Here is a 6,386-nt window from a genome sequence, read left to right as displayed (position 1 = left end):
GTGCAGAGGAGGGTGACTAAACTAGTGAAGGGCCTGGAAAACAAATCATACGAAGAGCGGCTGAAGGATCTGGGGCTGTTTAGTATGAGGAAGAGGAGGCTGAGGGGAGACCTCATCACTCTCTACAACTACTTGAAAGGACACTGTAGAGAGGTTGGTGCTGGTCTCTTCTCACAGGTAATTAGTGACAGAACAAGAGGGAACGGCTTCAAGCTCCAACAGGGTAGGGTTAGATTGAACATTGGGAAGGAATTTTTCACTGAAAGAGTGGTCGGGCATTGGAACAGGCTGCCCAGGGAGGTGGTGGAGTCACCATCCCTGGATGTGTTTAAGGGACGTTTAGATGCGGCACTGAGGGATATGGTGTAGGGGAGGACTTTGTAGAGTAGGGTAGATGGTTGGACTCGATGATCCCAAGGGTCTCTTCCAACCTCAATGATTCTATGATATATATATATATCTATAAAAAAATATATATATATAAAGGCAAAAAGAAGGAGAGCTGCTATGTGTGTGTTTACTCGGAAACAGTTTGTTTACTGCCTGTATTTTGGTGCCTGTCAATAAGCTGCTGTTATTAACTTGTCTATTTGACAGATTGCCAGGAATTTTTTCCAGCTCTCCACAGAAATTTAAGCACAACATATATATGAAAGAGAGCTAGGATGGGAACAGTGGTATCTGTGAATTGGTGATGTTTGCAGACCAGTATGGTAATTGATGAACACCTAATATCTTACACCGCTCTAAAGGGAGAATGGAAGATGATGTTTTAGTGGGATTCTGACGTTTTCTGGGATGAACTAAATAGAAGTGGTGGCATTAGAGTGTAGATGTGGTAGCTGATGTGACTGTTTTTTTGGTTTTTTTTTGTCCCATCTCCAACTTTTTTCAAGATATATTTTGGTGTGTTCGTGTATGGTTTTTCACTATCATTTCAGTCCCTTTGGGGAGGTAGTGATATTTTATGTCTGCCTCACTTGATGGAAGGGAGGTAGCATCTATGTGGGAAGGAGACACTTTATGTACAATCGAGAGCAGATCAATCAACTTTAAAACCCATAGAGACCCACTAAGGACGTTTTAAGCCTTCAGTCCCCATTTCCAAATTCATGCAAGTAGGTGTCTTGTGGTGGGAAACTAAGGTCCATCAGCAATCCAACAGAAATCATAGTAGTTTGAGTCCAAGGTACTTTCTATTTCTGGGAGTTGCGGGTACTAAATACACTTTGCATCTGCAGGAGGTGCTCCAAGGAGTCTGTTCTCTAGTTCTGAAAATCCAGTTAACCTTTGACCACCTTGACAGTCTACTTTGATTCTTATTCTCCTGCTCTTTTGCTTTCCAGGTGATGGTCCCAGGGCTCACCTGCAGAAGTTGGCAGAGTATATCCGTTGGTCTTACGGTGCCGGAATAGTGCTCCGACTCGGAAACATCGCTCGATTAGAACTTAACTACTGTTTCCCCATGGGAGTACAGTCTGGTGACAGGTTTGTTTTTCACACTCATTTCTTTAATAGTAACTGATTTTAAAGGTTATGGCACTTCTGTCTGGTTTTGGCAGAAAGAATTGCAGTCTTTTGTTTATTCTCTGCCAGTTTAGAGATTTTTTTCAGCCCTTGATGCTCTTCTTTCAGCTTGCTGTATTCATGGTGGTTTCACAGTACTTCTTGGTTTTAGACTTTGTATCTCAGGTTTCAAAGTTGATTGAACTTGAGCTCAGCTGTTGAAATGTACGAGCAGCTCTGCGGCAGGTTTGATTTCTGTCGGGGAAATGATCACTCAAACAGCTCATGGGGTTTTCTTAAGCCTTCCAAAACCAAAGCGTTGGATAAATACCAAGTTTAATATCTTTGCTTGAAAAATGAAAACAAGTTTAACTCTAGATAAAGAGAAAGGGAGAACAAATTAATTTGCTAATAACCAATTATCCTTCACCAAGCAAGTATTATAGTACATAATAGAAAAGCTTTAGGGGGCCTGTTCTTGCCTGTGAACACTGTGTGAGATGCTCTGTGTTTCATACAGGAGTTGGCTTATGTTCCTACTTGTCATTCATGTGAGATGTGAATGAATAATAGCAATTTGAAAATGATGGACTTTAATTTGCAAATGTAAATACTCCATATGGATGACAGATTGGCAAAGCATTTATTTTAAAAAGCCTTTGTCAGCTAAAATTTGAAATGTAACTTTCCAAAGCTTGAAAACCTTAGGAATTTCGGGGTAGGGAGGATCAACTTTAAGTTCATCAGTACCTTATTTATCACTTACGTTGTTTATTATTTATTTCTTTTCAGGATATGTGACGGTGTTCAGTTCGGAGCAGGAATCAGATTTCTATAATGCAGAAACATTTTACATCACTATATGAAATTGTGCTCTGTATTGAAATCAAGACTGTAATATAGCTATATACGGTCTAAATTTTTTCTTGAAATACAGATACACATCTGAGTGATTAAAAAAGGTTCTAAAGGTTCATCGTACTTCTGATTTTTATCAAAGAGTGGAGAGTGTTGGTAGGATTCTAGCTATTTTAACTTAGAGCTTTTAGTTATTACTTAAAGGATGGGAGAGTTGTGTCAGAAGTTGGCTCTTGGATACAGTTCACATGATGATAGTGGTCATTGGTCTGCACAACCTTCACTCACAAGTGTTGGGATGACCAAGTGTGAGTATGGCTGGAGTGGAAATTAAAAGGGAACAGTTTTTCTCTATCATCAACTTCCCTGAGCAAATCACCCTGAAAAAAAGTCTGTTATGCATCAAAAATTATTTTATACAAGTAATGGTCGCAAGTGTTCTGATTGGAATATATTTCCCTATTGTAAAAACACCTGTCTTTAAATGCCTCCTACAATGTGAACTGCATACTGTAGAAATTCAAGTCAGCTGTCTAGCACAGTACATACTAAAATTCAAGAATAACTTGGAAAGGTTCAGGGTTCTCCACTCTGAGGTGGTTTGGAGGGCTGTGATGCTCCCAGCACAGCCATGGGCTTGGGCCTTGCAAATCCAGCTTTTTGTAGCAGTTGCAAAAAGGGATGTCCAGACCTGTGATGGTGTGATACCACCCTGTTTGCTTTTGCACAAGGCATGCCTCTCTGACTTCTTTAGATGCTAATTTCACTTAAAATTGACCTCTTGCTTTATCACTTGGCATATATTTCAGCTTTTATAAGGTTAGACTAATTCACTAGTTTAGTCCTAACAACTCATCCTTGAAGATACTTTTTTTTTTTTTACATGTATTAATCCTGAGTTGTCATCCTAAGAGGATCTGAACCTAGAATCCACTTTCCCTAAATCTAAATTTACTTTGTTGTTGTTGTTGTTATTAAGTGTTGGCAAACTTAAAATCATAATACAAAGAAGATTCTGGGAGAGTAGAACAGGAATAAGAGGAGTTATTATACTGCTGATTTGAGCTTAAGACCCAGGTTTGGACACACTGTCAGGCCACTTGAGCATTAAGTGCTGGAAGGACTGCTATGAAACCTTGACTCCACTCTCTTTAAGGAGACCACAGTTTGATACATTGCTTTAGGATTGGCATATATTGCTGTTGCTGTAATACAGGAGTTAAATCTGTTTATGTTGACAGCTGCTTTTCTAAAATATGAGGGCTGGAAACTGCTCTGCCGTGTGTTGCTGTAATACAGGAGTTAAATCTGTTTCTGTTGACAGCTACTTTTCTAAAATATGAGGGCTAGAAACTGCTCTGCCGTGTTTTTTGCAGAGCTCTCCTTGACTAAACATCCTTCCCTTTTTATAAAGTGGCAGGAAAAGGCTCGCAGATGTTCAAAGCAGGAGATTGTGTGAATGACAGAAGTCAGGTCTATTCCAAATACAAAAATTTCATATAAAAAAACTTTCTTCAGTGTGTGTATCTAACAGCTGCTGTAGCAAATACGTATTTAACAAAGCGTTTCTGATTGTTATGAGATAAAATCTGACACTATGTTAAGAATGTCAACAAATGTTACCAGTTTTTCTCCGGCACTATCTGCGTTTTGACACATGCAAATATTTTTAATGGGAATGTTTAGATACTGAAATATTGTTAGATACCAAAAGACTCTCCTAGGAGTTAAAGTTTATTTTGGTCCTTTTGATAAAATCAGATGTATACTATTGCCTTAAGAACTCTTTCTTTGTGCAGATTGTTTGTTACTGAAGGATGCTTAACTTTGTACTTTAGGGTTACACGAGAGAGCCCTAAGGGAGTACCAGGTGGCCATTTCAGAGGGCACAGTAGCCTTCCTGGCTTGAGCAGGTCTCCAGAAGTCACCTCAGCCTGCCTCTGCACACTGGGAAGCAACTAGTCCACAGTTACTCCATGAGAAATAAGGGGTGAGTGGGGGCAATGGTTGAAGAGGCCTCTCAGGCACATCTGGCTGTACAGACAGACTGTGCTGTAAGAATCAAGGGTGAAAAATCAAGTTACTGGAGCCTTTTCCTGGGTCACCGTTTCCCTGCCTTGTTGCGCTGCGTCGGAAGGTGACATTCTCTTACCAGTTGCACAAAAGGTATCACGGTGCATGTAGCATTCCTGTATTCCTCTGGGAGCAACATCTGCATTATGCGGTTCCTTCTGTAGAATATTGAAATGATTAGTATATTCCCATTTAAAATTTGTTGCAAGAGGCTTTAATGATTAAGACGGATAAGATAGGAATCAGAATCCCATTAGGAGCTTCTCTCGAGCTAAACGGACTGGGTGGTAGAAGAGCTCTGGGCAGATGTGAAGCAATTCTTCTCTTGGCTGATGGTGTTTCTGGCCCAGAGTATGGCTGTGAAAGGATGAAGGGTGTGAGGATGGCCTGCAGTCCTGACTGGGATTCAGAAGCATGGTATCTGCTTAAACGGGTGGGTTTGGATATCACATTACAGAATCACAGAATCTTCTAGGTTGGAAGGGACCTTAAAGATCATCTTGTCCAACCGTCAACCTCACTGACAAAAATAGACACCCACACAACAAACAAGGAGCATCATCACTAAACCATACCTCCCAGCACCACATCAACCTGTCTTTTGAACACCTCCAGGGATGGTGCCTCAACCACCTCCCTGGGCAGCCCATTCCAATGCCTGAGAACCCTTTCAGTGGAAAAATTTTTCCTAATATCCAGCCTGAACCTCCCCTGGTGCAACTTGAGGCCATTTCCTCTTGTCCTGTCACCTGTGACTTGAGAGAAGAGACCGACCCCCCCCTCTCTACACCCTCCTTTTAGGTAGTTGTAGAGAGCAATAAGGTCTCCCCTCAGCCTCCTCTTCTCCAGGCTGAACAACCCCAGTTCCCTCAGCCTCTCCTCATAAGACTTATTCTCCAGACCCCTCACCATCTTTGTTACCTCCTGAGAAGTCCAGATAATCATTTTATAGCCGTGCCCACAGTTAGGGACAGCAAGGTGGTGATAAATGCCTCCAAATGCTACACCTGCAACAGCCACCCACACGCTGGTGGACTCTCCAATTTTATGTGAACGGTGCTGAGGTTGCAAACACCACCTGGAGACCAGAGTTTCTTCAGTGGTGGTGTTACCTCACTGCTTACAGCCCCTTCCAGGAAGCTGGAAGCTTCCAGGAAGCCCCTTCCAGGCTTCCCCAGGAGGCCTGGGGAGCAGAGAAGGGCTTTTTGGGGGCCAGGGGCTGTACCCTTCTGTTGCTGTACTGGGGACACCTCTGAGACAGTGAGAAGGCAGCAATAACATGTCAGAAGTAGGGCTGGTGTTTGTAGTGCCAGCTGTAAGAGAATGACTTCCTGGAGTTGTTCCACCTACATAAAAACATTCGGAAAAGCTCTTTGTGTTTGGGAGACGTGGTGATACGAGGCGCTGCCCACCAGGAAGCTGCTGGGGCTCTTTGGGGGAAGATGGAAGAGGAAATGAGGAGGTGGTTAGAACGTAGGGGGTGGGTTTGCTGTCATACTGTTGAGAGTATTGGATTTAAAAATATAAGCCTTCAAAATAAAATACGACGCTGGCCTCTGTGCTGTGGAGATGTGCCTCAACACTAGGACATTTGCTGCTGCTCTGTGCCTTTTTTAGTGCAGGGCTGTACCTGCTGCCAATGGAAACCTCTGCAGAGACCTCGCAGCTGGTGTTTGGTACTTCCTACCCTTCCAAAATACCTGGGGTTTTTGGTCAAGCATCTGTGGAGAAAGTTCCAACCCCCTGCCATGGGACACCTCCCACCACACCAGGTTGCTCCAAGCCCCATCCAGCCTGGCCTTGAACCCCTCCAGGGATGGGGCAGCCACAGCTTCTCTGGGCAACCTGTTCCAGTGCCTCACCACCCTCACAGGAAAGAATTTCTTCCTAATATCTAATCCAAATCTACCCTCTTCCAATTTAAAACCGTTCCCCCTTGTCCTGTCACT

At 42.8% G+C, this 6,386-nt stretch overlaps 1 long non-coding RNA gene across 1 annotated transcript; it reads left to right on the top strand.

The window, feature by feature from the left end:
- Positions 1 to 1,342: 1,342 nt before the first annotated feature.
- Positions 1,343 to 2,482, top strand: LOC106886814. Its single transcript, XR_001411744.1, has 2 exons — positions 1,343 to 1,488; positions 2,299 to 2,482. It is a non-coding gene; the product is annotated as an uncharacterized LOC106886814 (long non-coding RNA).
- Positions 2,483 to 6,386: the final 3,904 nt, after the last annotated feature.

Source organism: Calidris pugnax, unplaced genomic scaffold (genome assembly GCF_001431845.1).
Source record: "Calidris pugnax isolate Ruff unplaced genomic scaffold, ASM143184v1 scaffold36, whole genome shotgun sequence".
Taxonomy (NCBI): Eukaryota; Metazoa; Chordata; class Aves; order Charadriiformes; family Scolopacidae; genus Calidris; species Calidris pugnax.
This window is presented reverse-complemented; position numbering and strand designations above follow the sequence as displayed.